This window comes from Heliangelus exortis, chromosome Z (assembly GCF_036169615.1).
Source record: "Heliangelus exortis chromosome Z, bHelExo1.hap1, whole genome shotgun sequence".
In the NCBI taxonomy this organism is placed as follows: domain Eukaryota; kingdom Metazoa; phylum Chordata; class Aves; order Apodiformes; family Trochilidae; genus Heliangelus; species Heliangelus exortis.
The window spans coordinates 4,641,888-4,656,728 of record NC_092454.1 but is presented as its reverse complement, the minus strand read 5'-3'; the positions used below and the strand labels follow the sequence as shown (position 1 = coordinate 4,656,728).

General features: G+C 40.0%; 1 long non-coding RNA gene across 1 annotated transcript in view; it reads right to left on the bottom strand.

The window, feature by feature from the left end:
* Positions 1–14,841, bottom strand: part of LOC139789501 (uncharacterized) — a 33,975-nt gene that overhangs the window by 10,789 nt on the left and 8,345 nt on the right. The window contains exons 2-3 of the long non-coding RNA XR_011723188.1: positions 9,715–9,798; positions 6,237–6,331 (exon numbers count right to left, since the gene is read on the bottom strand). This is a non-coding gene — a long non-coding RNA (uncharacterized lncRNA). The remainder of the gene's footprint in view (positions 1–6,236; positions 6,332–9,714; positions 9,799–14,841) is intronic.

Below are 14,841 nucleotides of genomic sequence, written 5' to 3'. Positions count from 1 at the left end.
AGTGTGTTCCATTAAAAAGTATTTCATGCAAGTAGTTAACATCTAACTTCACTGAAATGACACCATAAAATCCTAAGGAATAGACTACATTCTTTTATCACCTCTTTTCCTAACAATAAAGGTGAAATACACTGGATGCTCAATTACTTGCCCCAGGAAATCCAGGGGACAGCATGTGCTGAACCTCAAACAAAAGTTCAGGGATAGAAAGACTTTGAAACTTCAGGTCTTATTTTTTCTGAAGCTGCATAGCCATGAAGAAAAAAATAATAATTAGTTTAAAAAATAAATAATAATTAAAAAAAAAATCACTGGAACAGAGTGAATGAGATATTGGTCACTTAGACTAGTTAAGTTAGACACTGGGAAGAGGAAAAGATATCCATCTCAAAATCATATTAGCCTGTTGTACAGAATAATTTTTGTTTGGTTTAGTTGTTTTTTGTTATTTTGGATTTAAAGTTAAAATGTCAACAGCAACCACCTCTCTAATTAATAAAAGTTCTGACAGGTACAACAACCAAAATGTGTGTTGTGCTTAGTAAGTACAACTCATCTGAAGGATAATGCAGGCAAGGCCTTTCAAACTCCCCTAGCAGCATCCTAGAACATGATTATTGATTTAGTTATTATTGTCTTTTACTGAGAAGCAAGTCAATGCTTTACTTGACTTGTCACCTTCACCAAGGAGAGGTCCAAACACTGAGCTTAATCTGAGTTGCAAATGTGCTGAGTCTTGTACCTGTAATTTTCATTTAGTTCCTGAAAGTGGTTCTGTGCTGCTCAGCACCTAGCCAACAACCAGGTATTTGATATTTACTAAGGGATTTATCTCTGGGGCAGGAGGGTCTGGAGGAAGTGGGTGGGAATGATTTCTTTGTTCTGTAACCTCAGTCCCATCACTTAAATAAACTTCTCATACCGGCAGTACACGTGACCCTGTATGTTGCACAATGAACTGTAATCACTGGAGCAGAATCTGGAAATTCCAGGAGAAGTTCAACTTTTTGCCTCTCTGTGACACAGCAAGACAGGTAGCTTGAAACATGGATCTGAGTGCTCATCACTGAAAATTGAAGATTGAATAAATCTGATGTTCAATGTCTCTGTCTCTGCAGTAATCCCATGATGGTTTTTTTCCTGATTTTACCTTTGTGAATTAGAAATGTTTACAGGGGAGCTCTTTCTTTTTGTTCCCCCCCCCAGTTAATCTAGTGAAGACATGGGAAGCTCAAAAAATTGTCAAAACATAACACCAAAGAAACCAAAAAACAAAACAAAACAAAACAAAAAACAAAACAAATGACAAAAAAACCCAAAACCAAACCAAAAGCCCCCTAGCCCCAAAGAAGTTGCAAATCCAAAAGGACAATAGACAAGATGGTATTTTTAAGACAAAAATGCTAAATGACTGCCGATCAGCCCAGTTCATGGGCTTCTGTGATCACACATCTGAGGCAGATCATTAGCATTTTAAGGAGTAGGTGATGCTTGCAGCCTCCGAGTTAGAGCATTGTGACATTAACTGACAGCTTGTGGGCATCAAGGCATTTTCCTTACATATGTAAAAATGAAAGTAATGTAATAGTTACAAGTTCTGCACTCCAGGGGAAGTGGGAGATATTAGCTCAGGATAATCATATGGCTCATGCTAGAAGCCTTATTATTTTCTCCTTTAGGGCTTGCTTTTCTGGAGGCAGCAGCAGGGGCAAAAGCATTCCTGTAAACCTCCTGGTAGCCTCTTTCATGATGGAGGGAGCAGAAACTACGACCAAGGAGAGTGCTAATTTCTTAACTACAGTAAATGATAGCAGGAGATAGAGGGGATGCTGCCCTGGCCTGCCAGTATCATGGTTAATTTTGAGGCTGTGTCACCCTCCCCTGCTTCTGATGGGAAGGGAGGTTCAGAAAACAAAGTGTTCTAAACAGGATCCTAGTGATGAGCTTTGGGAATGACACTGGGAATTTAGGTGAGAGAGGCTGGGCCAAATTCCTGCAAGTTCAAGGCTTTTTTTACAAGTTCATGTAAGCATGTGTTTTGAAACATGATTTTATCTCTCTGGGGTGGTGCTTTTTTGAAGCAGAGCACATCACTGCATAAATTTCACGTTAAAGTTTATTGGTGAATACCTTTCACATAAAGCTGACATTTATCTTCATCCTTCTAATATGGCCGATAACTGTGACACAAGATCATATTGATGTGGCTGGGATATTTGGCTAATCCATGGTTAATTTATGGCTTCATGTTTACGTGAAATGGGAACATTTAAGACATTTCCAAAGTCTGACTTTATTTTGGAGTCTTTTCGTTAACATCCAAACATTGAAAACACTTAAGAATTTATGACCAATTTCCTTTATTGTACCCTTTGAGCTATTTACATTGTATTTAGCAAAAGCTACTACCATTTCTTTCTTTCTTTCACGTACCTATGATACTCATATTACAGTTCTCAAAGTGCTCATCATTCTCAACATCTTCTAGAGAAACTTAAGACTGTGGATGAGGAAAAATGTCTCAGGCTTAGTGCTAAAGTCCCAGCTGAGGCAGTGACAAGGAGGTACCCCAGGAAAAGCTGCTGCAATTTTCCTCACTCTATCCAATAAGTTGAAGCCATAAAAAGATTTTTTAAATGTCACTGTATTTTCAGTAAGGGTCTCTGTTGTCATGATCACTCTCTAAAATTGCCAGTATGTGATAAATGCTCAAACCTAGGATAGGGGGTTGTTCCATATCTTCCTCTAATTTTTAAGAGGCTGCTTTTTGCCCAGAAGATATTTTTGAAGAATATGCATTTATGGAGTTACTTAAATATTTTTATTACTTCTAGGTATTTTTTCACTTAAAAAAATATAATCTAACAACTTCTCAACCCTGTTAACAAGGTTAAAAAGTTGAATCTTAATTCTAAGAGTGTTGGTGGCGTGAGGGAAGAAAAAAAATTATTTGTGTCCAAAAATGCTATTTCTATTTTAACCTTTAAATGGGGAAATAGGTTTCTAAAGACAGTAGTACAAGCAAAACAGAAAAGATCTTTTCTTACTAATAACTTTTTAGTATTGTGCTTCCAACTACAGAACTGTCTGATACAAGAATCTTTTTTTTTTCTCTTGCTTTTCTTGACCTTCCTATTTAATAGATCAAATCAAAACAACTCAGCTTGGCTCCAAAAAGACCACTCCAGAAATAGCCACTGTTTCCTGTATCTCCCTTTTTGTAACTTATATGCTTGGGCTTTTTTCCTTTCCTTAGGCAAAAAGACTCCATAAGCACACAAACACATAAAAAATGATAAATGTACAAAATTTAGAGTGACCCTTACAGGTTGGTCTATTTCTAGGTGATATTGCTGAGAACCACGCCTCTGTTTCAGAAAGAAATTGCAGTTCTTAGGAATTTTATGCTCTTTACATGTGCAAAAATATGAAAGACAGTGTTGGGACTTCTCTGAACTGTCCTTTCAGTGTAGCCATGTCAAGCACAGCATGCAGAGAGAGCTCTGGAGTGCAGCATCACTGCCCAAAACTTTCCCCATGGTCTCCCCATGTGTTATGACTTCAGCTATAAAATTGCCTTTTCCTCCCTCCTGAGCTTTGCAGTCTTCTTTTGGCACAGCCAGCCAACATCTGCCTCTTCTCTTAGCCCAGCTATTCTCCAGTGAAGGGGAGTCCCTTCTTTGGTGCCACATTACAGGAAAAATATTCTGCAGGTATTTGGAGAAAGGAATTTGTATGCAGCTTCTCCCTTAGAAAGGTGCTTTGTAGCACAGAGGACCCAGACAGTAGGATGGTCCCTTCTTTGCTGTTGCACTCACTTTCAAGAAGCTTTAGTGTGTGGAAAAGCAAACCTGTAACACAAAGTCACAAATATTCCCTGAAGGAAGAAAAACATCCATAGAAGAGGCTGTTTATGGCCCATCCCCTCTCCTGGAACTGACTTGTTTTTCTGGGCCTAGGTTCAAGTCTTCTGATACACTGAATATCCCTCAGAGCAACCATCAAGCTACATCTGTGGGTGCAACACTCAGAATTCACACTCTGTTGGTTAATTGATTAAATAATGCAATTAGGAAGCAGTGACAAAACCAGGTGACTGCTGTAAGTAGTAGGTTTTTGTGTGAGTTTTGTGATCCTGTGATTTTTGAAGTCTCAGTAATGAATGCACTCCCCAAAAGCTGTGTGAGCTTACTTCACAGATTGTTTTCAATAAAAAATGAGTGTGAGAATGTTGTGATTGGCTCATAAACATTTCACAAACCAAAAAGTGCAACCCACAACCAAATAAACCACGCAGTTTACATGATTCACTCTGCTCTGTTACTTTCTATAAAAGCTTTAGGGAGCTGGGATCACAACTCTTTTGTATAAATAGATATCCTCAGTACATGGCTATTTGGTTTTATTTATTTACATAATAAAGAAAACTTGGAGGAAATTAGATAAAATAGGGAGACAAAGGGAAGCATGTCAGGTGATTTATAGTAGGCAGAATTATATGATTATGCTCAACAAACATCCATATATCTGGTGCAATATGTTTCACAAGAAGATCACTCCAAACACCCTGCTGAAGTGTTTCTGGCAGGCTATGCTTCTCAGCCTGGATGTGGTGCTCCAGAAAAGGATGACTGACATTTACATAACACCTTTCACCTCCACATCCCAAAGCATCTGACAGATTGCTCAAACTGATTACAGGCTCTGGTCCAGGTTTTGCTCTCTGGTGCATCAAGGTAGAGGGAAGGATCCTGCCTTGGTATCTTGGATGCAGTCTCAATTACATTAGTGCAACTTCACTGATTCTGCCACTTTTTATTCGAGGGTGATTTTATTGGTTCACAGAACTCCTCAAGTTTTGCTGCTTTCCAACTGCACTGCAAGTACAGAGATTTTAAACACCCCACCTACATTCACAGGAATGAAGCAGCAATGATTGAACTTTTGCAAGGACTTTGATTGGATATTGTAATGTAATTATTCAACAATAATCCAACCTAAAACATACAAAAATCACCGAGGACATCAATGGCTTGTGACTGTACACTTACAATACCTCAGTTCAGTTTAACCTCAAAAGATAAGGGCCAATAATCTTAAAAATTGCCAAGTTTCACAAATACCACCTCCATCAGTGGACATGAAGATTTTCAGAATCTTGTTCAGCTTCTTCTGTTGTTGAGAGCACTGGTCGTGCTGAACTCTGAGATTTATGCTGTGCAGTTTTGAACACAACCTAATTAGTCTTCCTGCAGCAGTACAGAACTCTTTTGTTGCAACATTTCAGGCTGCCCAAAAGCTGACCTTCCACATTAACTGGAAATCTGAAGAGTAAGGCTGGTGCCAGGTCACCTACTAGGAACAAACACCCAGCCATAGAAAGATCACATAAAAGGGAGTAGGATGCAACTAGATGTGTGAATGAGGCTACAATCATTTTGCAGAACCATTTGTAAGAATCAGTGACCAGATTTGTCACTCTTCAACTTGGCTGCAGAAGCCATTCAGCCACATCCTGGAGATGAAGCAATTAAATCTATCTTGCTTTGTGGTTTTCTCCCACTTCAATGACACCTAGGTGCAAAACATGACTGATTACGTGAATACAACAAAAAGTAGGCTACAAGAAGGTTATTAAAACTGGAGACCATGCTTCTAACCAGTCCAACAGAAAGTGTACTCCCAGATAGAAGTCTTCCTGGCTTATTCTTGGAAAGACTTCTTGTAATTCATTGCAAGTTCACATCAGGGCTGTATGAGTAAATACTTCCCTGCTAATAGTCAACACACACACTAACTATTGCTAATCACCATTGCTTTGCATGTGACAGCAATTGCTGTCTTCGTTACTCTGATGACCGAGGGATAAACAGTGCATCTGTAGCCACATTTGCTTGCAATCACTGAGTGCCTTCAAACAGCTATGGAGCTGGCAAGCTTCATTGACCAGCTGTGTATTTTAATCATATTGCACAAAAATATCTTTCAAAGGGGGAAAAAAACCAACCCAAAACAAACCCAAAACAAAAAACCAACACAGTAAGACCAAGAGGATAACTCCAAAGGGCAAAAGAAACTTAGCAAGGTAAGGACAGATGGCACTTAAGCCTCTTTACACAATTTCCTATTTACCCTCTGAGGCTGCCACTTAATAACACTGAAGGAGAAATAGTTAACAGAAGAAAGTGATTAATTAGTGGGTTGAAGGCCATTTCCACTTTGTTCTTTTTATTTACCTGAGACAAGATCAAATCAAATAAGAGCTTCTAGACAGAGCCTTCCAAGGGAAGCTGCTGATCATGGTTTGTGTACTTGGTATTCACACAGCACTCTCAAACTCTGGAAAAAAAAAAAAAAAGTTCAGTTGAACGTATTGCAACTAGCCAAGCAATCTATTGTAAAAACAGGGGCTCCTGGCTAGCTTTCCAGGGAGCTTTTATTCTTTGAATTGGAAAGACCTTATTGAATCCAGAGTCCCACAGCTCTAGCAAGTGAAACAAAACAGATGTTGTCAGAACCATATGTATTATATTTGACAGAGAGGAAATTTAGCCCAATTTCCCATGAACATGTACCCAAGAATAAAATAAATTGATTCATAGCATTCACCAACAGACAATATCCTCTATTCTATTAGCATGTTCCACCCTCTTAATGAAACATTGGATTTACAGGTCCTGCTCTCAGTTTTGTAACAAATTGTCTTAAAACCTTGAAAATGTTAGTAAACTTTCCTGTAAAATAGGAGCATTTTTTTCTTTTTTTGTTGAAGACTATATCTTAACTCAGAGCATTCCTATTAGCACTGTAGTAAAACCTAAATGCCTCATTGCACTTAGAGTCAGTAGTGAAATATTGAAATACCAATACTAGATGCAGGAATGGATGTATCCATGAATCCAAAACCTCTCTTGAATGATTGGAAATTTTCTGTTTTCCAGATGCACATTTCCAGGGTGACCTCATGTCTATGGCAGGCCAAATAATAGAAATCCTGGACTCAGACAGGCTTGGAAATTTGAATCTTGATCCAAAACCAAATAAAACGGTTTGGGACCACCTTCAGGTTTTATGAGATTTGGGCACTGAAGTTACCTGCTGCCAGAGTAAACATGGGAGGCATGGGAAGGATTTGAGAATGGAATCAGAAGCCAGGTTGGGTTGGGTTGGGCTGCAAGCCTTGTACAGGGTCAGGTTCACCAGGAAGCTGGTCAGGGTCTCTGCAAGCAGCCAAACTGAATTGTGTAGCTGGTTCTGAAGCTCCAATCCAAACCAGGATGCACTGAAAATGTGTACTCAAAGAGCCACAGAACTTTAGGCCTGCTCTGGAGGGACCTGGGGCAACGGTGTTCCATTCACTGGAAGGAGCAGCAGATCTTTGCATGCTTTGCTTGAACTTTCAGAGTCCTGGACTGGGTACAGAAAGCTGAACTGCAGATATGAAGACCTCCATGGGCCAGGTGGGCTTCATGCTTGTGTTCTGCCTCTGTCAGAAATTTCCCATTGGATCTGGGTAAATCAAATTACCAGATTACCCACCTTTCTATGCCTCTGTGTTTCTCTGGAAATATTAGTTGTTATCTTTATCTATTTAAATATAACAGCTGAGGTGTTCAGATATTGCCATCATGAAGCCCAGATATGTTGCTCAGGCTCCAAGATGTCAATGCAAGTCTGACCACATGCATTTCCAAACTTCAGGAGACTTATGTCCCATCACAGTTATACAGAGAACACAGCTCAGATTGAAACTCACACCGAGAGGTCTCACATACATCTTATCCTCAAAAGCACAGTTTAATAGCTTGGAATTTCCTTTTTATTCTATTTTTTCCCTTCTTCCTTTGTTTTTTTTTTTTTATCTCTTGGCATGAAAATTAAATATTAAACTCATTGGATGTAGTGGTCTTAGAGATTAGCCCCATGAGAAACTAAGTTGAGTTTGGGAGGCTGACTATACTTTGTCTAATCAAGCTGTCCCATGGATGAGGTTTGTGCAATGATGAAGGTGGCTTGGAACATAGGCTGGGCCACTGACTAGGCACAATGACACTCGAAAATAGCCTACAAATTTTGTTTATTTTATTTTATTTTTATTTGGCCTGCTTATGCCCCATGCATTTTTCATAAATCTGGTTCCAGGCTAATCCAGGTTTCTTGGCTGAAAAATACCTGAACAATTTGGCACCCAGTCTCTTGGCAATGACAGCACCAGGGAAGCTCTCACATCACTGCTTTTGTTTCATACATTACTGCTTTTTAGTGTCTGAAGTGGACTGGAAGTAATTCTAAAGGACAGCAAGCAAAAATTTAATCAGATAATTGTGATAGTGTTATCAGCCTCTAATTGGCTCCATAGAAGAAAATGTAATTATCTCACTTAGCCCCAAGAACTCACTAGCTGTTGATAAGGCTGAGGTTTCCAAGAAGCCCAAATGTTTGAGACAACCTTGTCATAGGGTTGTTAGGGTTTTACACACAGGGATATTGTCATTAGATAAAAGGACATGAAATGAAGAGTGAGGACAAATGTCCAAATTAAGCACAACAGCAGGGCTTACAGCCCACAGAACTCTTCTGGCTGTCCATTCTCCTGAGTGTCAGCAGGAGACCTGGCCTCACTTTCAGCCTTACAAAACCAGTCTTGCTCAGTGCAAAAAAGGACATGCAATATTGGTGTTAGGTCTCGGAATTTCAGCAAAATTGCACACATTTAGTGTTGTGCTAAACTGAGCCACATGAAATGCTTGCATTTGGAGGAAAGGAAAGGAAAGGAAAGGAAAGGAAAGGAAAGGAAAGGAAAGGAAAGGAAAGGAAAGGAAAGGAAAGGAAAGGAAAGGAAAGGAAAGGAAAGGAAAGGAAAGGAAAGGAAGGGAAAGGAAAGGAAAGGAAAGGAAAGGAAAGGAAAGGAAAGGAAAGGAAAGGAAAGGAAAGGAAAGGAAAGGAAAGGAAAGGAAAGGAAAGGAAAGGAAAGGAAAGGAAAGGAAAGGAAAGGAAAGGAAAGGAAAGGAAAGGAAAGGAAAGGAAAGGAAAGGAAAGGAAAGGAAAGGAAAGGAAAGGAAAGGAAAGGAAAGGAAAGGAAAGGAAAGGAAAGGAAAGGAAAGGAAAGGAAAGGAAAGGAAAGGAAAGGAAAGGAAAGGAAAGGAAAGGAAAGGAAAGGAAAGGAAAGGAAAGGAAAGGAAAGGAGGAGAGGAAAGAAGGAGAGGAGAGGAGAGGAGAGGAGAGGAGAGGAGAGGAGAGGAGAGGAGAGGAGAGGAGAGGAGAGGAGAGGAGAGGAGAGGAGAGGAGAGGAGAGGAGAGGAGAGGAGAGGAGAGGAGAGGAGAGGAGAGGAGAGGAGAGGAGAGGAGAGGAGAGGAGAGGAGAGGAGAGGAGAGGCGGAAAGGGAAAGGGAAAGGGAAAGGGAAAGGGAAAGGGAAAGGGAAAGGGAAAGGGAAATCTTAAGTGTGGGACATAGAATTGCATCCACCTGAGAGCATGCGTATCAGGAGATGCTTTCCAGAGTAGAGGCACATGGCTGTGGAAAGAACAGACGATGTTTGAATCTCATTTTCTACCTTGAAAGATTGTGTTTGACTGCTGATGTAATTTTCTACCCTTCCAAAGCACACATAGGTTTGTAATGATATCATCTTGCCTGAGGGAACTTTCTAACACCTCCTTGGTTTTGTGGCACTCAGCAGTACATTATAGGGAAAACTGTAACAGGCAAAGACTTACCCATCGTCAACAAAACATCAGGTCTTCCAGATCCCCCAGGAGGTGAGGCCTCTGGTGTTTTCCACAGCCTTTTTCTCACTCTGGTTGCACACCAGAGGCCAACATAAACCACAAAAAGAGAAGACAAGACACCATTTAGACAAGGAATGGCTTCCTACATATTCCCTCTGTTTATCACACACAAAGGATGCCGGAGGCTGAGCTCTCTTCTCCCCACTAGGTATGTCTCCTGCTGTCATGGTAGGATGCTATGGGTGGTTCAGCTCTGCTTTTTCCATTACTTCTGCTTTCAGCAGCTCTCTGAGTAGTATATTTTGCCTGAATTGGTACTGGTGCTTTGCAACACAGCAGCTGTGACTCCAAGTGATCACAGCTGGCATGTCTTTTTGAGATGAATTGGTGAGAGACAGAGTAAATGACAGGTTACTTCAATGCAGCTCTTAGTAAGAACTTACGGAGATTATTATGAAGGAGCTGGAAAGACATCACTGGAATCTGCTTGTGGAGCTGACAACTGAGATAGCTTTCTTTGATAACTTTTAATCACTGTGTTTTCTACTTATGCAAATTGCAATAATATCCTTGATACTCTGGATTTCTGTAGCAGTTAGGCTTGTGGCAGTGACATGAAGATGCAGAGCTGGATGCTCATCTGCCACTATCTTGTTTCTGCGCTGAAGATGTTCTACATTTGGCAGTGACACCCATTGATTCATGCAGCACATGTGACATCAGAACAGGCATTCAGAAAGAAACATCCCAAAAAATTACATTTTGGGAAACTTCATTCTAGTCTTATCATTGTTTAGGGTTTGCTTGCACTGCGAATTGTAGGTAAGCCCCTGCTGTGTGCTAAAAAAAAACCCAAAAAACAAAACAAAAATCAACCAAACAAAACAAAACACCATCATAGGGGCCTAATTAACCCTATACGAAGCTTCCTGTTAGTCCTTCAGTGTCAGGAAAAGCAAGTCTGTGTCTGCCTGTAATACGCCATATTAATATGAATCTGTGTGCCTAGGTGGGCATTTCAAACCCAAGCACTTTTGAGAGAAGGAGCTTCATAAATCTAATTCTCACTAGATGATACAATAAGGTTTTAGATGCCTAAATTACCACACTGACTTTCAAAAGAAGATTGGGAGCCTTAAGTCACTTAGGCAGTTTTGAAAATGCCATTGAGGGTCTTTGCACAGGCACAGAGCTTGGTGGATATCATTACCTAGTACAATATCTTCTCATGAGTGACATGGAAATTGCCTATTTATTCCACTCTGGCTCCATCATGGGATTAGTCTTTATATTACAGTTACCAGTGGTTTGTCCAGTTCAACATTCCATCTCTTTCTTTGAAAGATGATTTAATAGGGCAAGGGACCATAATGCTGTCAGTAGCTGTGGTGCTATTAGATCATACTGCCACTAATTGAGACTTAATACATCCCCTTGCCTAAAAGAATGTACTGTGGGTAATTTTATCTTGATATTCAATCTAAACTTTCCATCTCATTACTCCCAGCCATACCTACTTCGGCCACCCTAAATGATTACTCTGCCTGTTTTCACCTATGATAAAGATGTGGACAGTTATCATATTGCACCCTCTGCTCCTTTGGCTGTAATTAGGCCAAGGTGTAAAGTGAGCTGGATCGCCCAAGGTCACAGGCTCAGCCTCAAAGAGAAGGTCAAAAGTGGGAAGGGGAACACGATGAAGGCAGTGCTAGAAATGGGCTGGACTGAATAAAAGTGACTGTAGCATCTGTAGCCCAGTGTGTTTAAATCTGCTCTGTTCTTTTTATTTATGTGATTCTTTTTTTCCCCTGCGTCTTTCAGATGATAAAAAGCTGTGTATATCCAGCACTGAGGGTGTCTGTCTGACCCAGGTTTTGCAAGGTTTTGGAAAAGATGGTATAAATTGAATTTTTCTGGAGTGACACAAGAGCTGTGTTAGCAGTGTTACAGGGGCAAGCATGTCAAATTGATGTCAGTTTGCACTCAAACATACACTCTATGATTTGCACCAAATACTCAGGGTTCTCAGGTCTGCTCCCTGGTATGGAAACATTGGCACACAGGAGATTTAGTTGACCCCCCTCAGACACGGGCATGTGTTCTGAAATCAACATGGTGCCCATACCATGGGAGATTCATTAGATCAAACTTCAGCAAAGAGGCAGAGAAAAGACTGAGCTCAGAGACTAAGTCCCCCCAACAGGAAGCATGCCCAATTTCAGAGCTGTTTTGTTACCACCATGCAGAGATTTGGTGGCATCTGAGATGTCTTGCACTACTCCACCAGGTTTTTATGGGCTGTTCCAGAAGGGCAGAAGTCCTGTGCATATCCTTCAGGCCCCCAGAGACAGCCGAGACATTCTTTGAAATATGGAAGAGCATTATAAATCCATATGTGGATAACTGAATTGGGATCATCATCATTCTACTTTTACATTAGCAAATGTACAGTCTGAACTCAGTCTATGCAAACCTTTTTGTTATTTGCTGCCTTTTTAAAGTGTGGTGTTGTAACTAGAATTTTCATTTCATGACAAATTCTGGGCAGGCATTATTCTATATGCTCAGTTTTGAATCAGAACAAAAAAAATAATAATTTCTTCCCCCCCAGGAAATGTGTTTTCTTACCAAATCTATTGCATATAAAGCTACTGATGGGTGTAGAAAACAAGGTATTTCACTCAAGAAAAACAACCAATGTTCCAGAGTGAAAAGTGTCAGCCTAGGTTAAGTGCTCATGTTGTGTTTTTATGTGCCACAGGTGCTCCTGTGAGAGCAAGAGTAAGTTTAAAAGAGGAGGAAGAGAAAATAAAGAAACACTAGATACTGGATGCAAGGAAACTGGAGAAAAGATGAGCCCAAAGGATTATCCAGAGTTCAAATCAAAGGCTGCCTTGCTCACAGGGAACAGGTCTCCAGGGTAATGTAAAGTCCAAGCTTTGGAATACTTTGCAGGTTGCACTGTTCTTATGAAGCTGCAATCTTGCCTGAGCCTGGGGTAAATACTGCTTTGACCAGTGTGTGTCCTGAAGGGGGAAAAGCTGGTGATGTAGCTACACCATGGGTTGGTGGCACTCTAGGCAAAACACTTTTCAGTTTTGCCCTGTTTCTGGTACATTCCACCCCCAACAGAAAACACAGCAGTCAAGAGGAGATCCAGGAGCAGCTCATACATAGGTTGCACAGCCATAATGTAACAGGAAACCAAGGAGTTCTTTAACCTCTCAAACAACACAGGGGGTGGAAAAAATTATTCCAGCAGGTCTTTCCCCACATGGAATTTAGCAACAGCACCTCGTTAAACACCCATGGGCTGGTGTAATTGCATATGACTATGTGTGGACCCTGAGCAACAAATCCATGGCCACCTCAGATCTTCTGGGTGTGTTCACAAGCGGGACCTCAGAGGTGATGGGCACAACTCTGTTTCTGTTCCAGACCTCTTGGCTTTGGATGATGAAATGGAAATCAGTGAAGATGTCTGGACTATGAACATCTGTTGAAGAACTCCAGCAAACAACTTGCATTTGATTCATAGTTATGGGTAAATCATATAGGATGTGCAATAACCTGGAAACTGGACTCTCCAACATTCACCAGATCAGGAAAAAATAATGTTCCTTCTGCCTTTGTGTTCTTAATCCTGCCCTTAAGAGGATGGCTGCCATTCCAACAGCTTCCATCAAATAGCACACATTTTCATTGTAAATCCTGTTACAAGATTATTTTTTTCTGTGACTAAAGGTCAGAGTATTTTCTGACAGATACAGGATTGTGAGAAACAAGGGCACAAGTAACAGATGCAGCAAATACCTAATCAGTAAATTAAGGATTAAAAAAAAAACTCTAGACACTTGGGTGTAGGAATGATTGCTGTCACAGTCCAGATCAACAACCATCCCTTCGCAATCTACAGAGAATTACTCAAAATTAAAAAAAGAAAAAAAAAAAAGAAAAAAAAAGAAAACAAAAAAAGAAAACAAACAAAACCAAACAAAAAATAAAAAAACCAACTAAACAAACAAACAAAACCAAAAAACAACAAACAAATAAACAAAAAAACCCCCAAACCAGAAATGATGAGCAAAGACCAATGAAAGTGCAAAACCTTGAAATCATGGTCCATTCATCACTAACCTTGGACAGCCAGGAGGAGACTCCTGGCTTAAAAAAAGTCCTCTTTTTCGAGGCATCTGTACCCATAGGAAATTCCACCCTTCCTCCCACAGGATCATGCTGCATGGTATCATATGTTTGTCACTTCCAGGATGGATTACTGTAACTCCTGGCATTTGGTGATGAATGAGAAAACAATGTACAGGGTGAAGCTGATACAAACCACTTCTCCCCACTTCCTGCATGGGTGAAGCAACCCTCAGTACATGAAGCCCACATATCAGCCCCTCCACTCTAGTTTACAATGCCAGTTTAACATCTTGATCCTGGTGACATTTTTCAATCTAATATGTACTTCATTAAAAAAGGAAACAAACAAACAAACAAAACCCAAACATTTAAAAAAAATTTTAAAAAAGAAAAAAATCTGTTGAAACAATGTTTGTATCTGTATTTCATTTAATTGCTTTGGTCAGAAAAAACTTATCTCTTCAAGTCAAAAGATATTATTTTTATATTCTTTATTTCTCACCTTTATCTAAAATTAAGAAATTACAAGAAAAAGAAGCACATTGAATTCAGTCTATTCCACCCCTCATTTGTCATTTTGATGGGAAAAAGAGCAAGAAAAAAAATAACTTCAAAGGAATTAATTTATATTATTTTGAGAGGTTTGGCTAGCAAACCAGTAAGTGGATTGCTCACAAAGCTGTAATGCCAATAGAGAACACAAAAAGCTCATTAAAAACAGATACATTACAGACAAACTCCCAAGTTTTAAAATTTCTTACAGTGCATATCCTTATGGAGGTCAAAGTCAGAAAAAAAAAAATAAGAATCAAGTCCTACTTCTTGCTATATCTGAGCTGTAAAATGCCACTTACAAAGTGTGAGGGGAAGAGCTATTATGAAACAAGAGATCTGCTTGAACCTCTGTGGCTTCAGCTAGAGTGCAGATTAAAGTGAAGGACAGTTTTGGGGGTTGTGCTGAGATT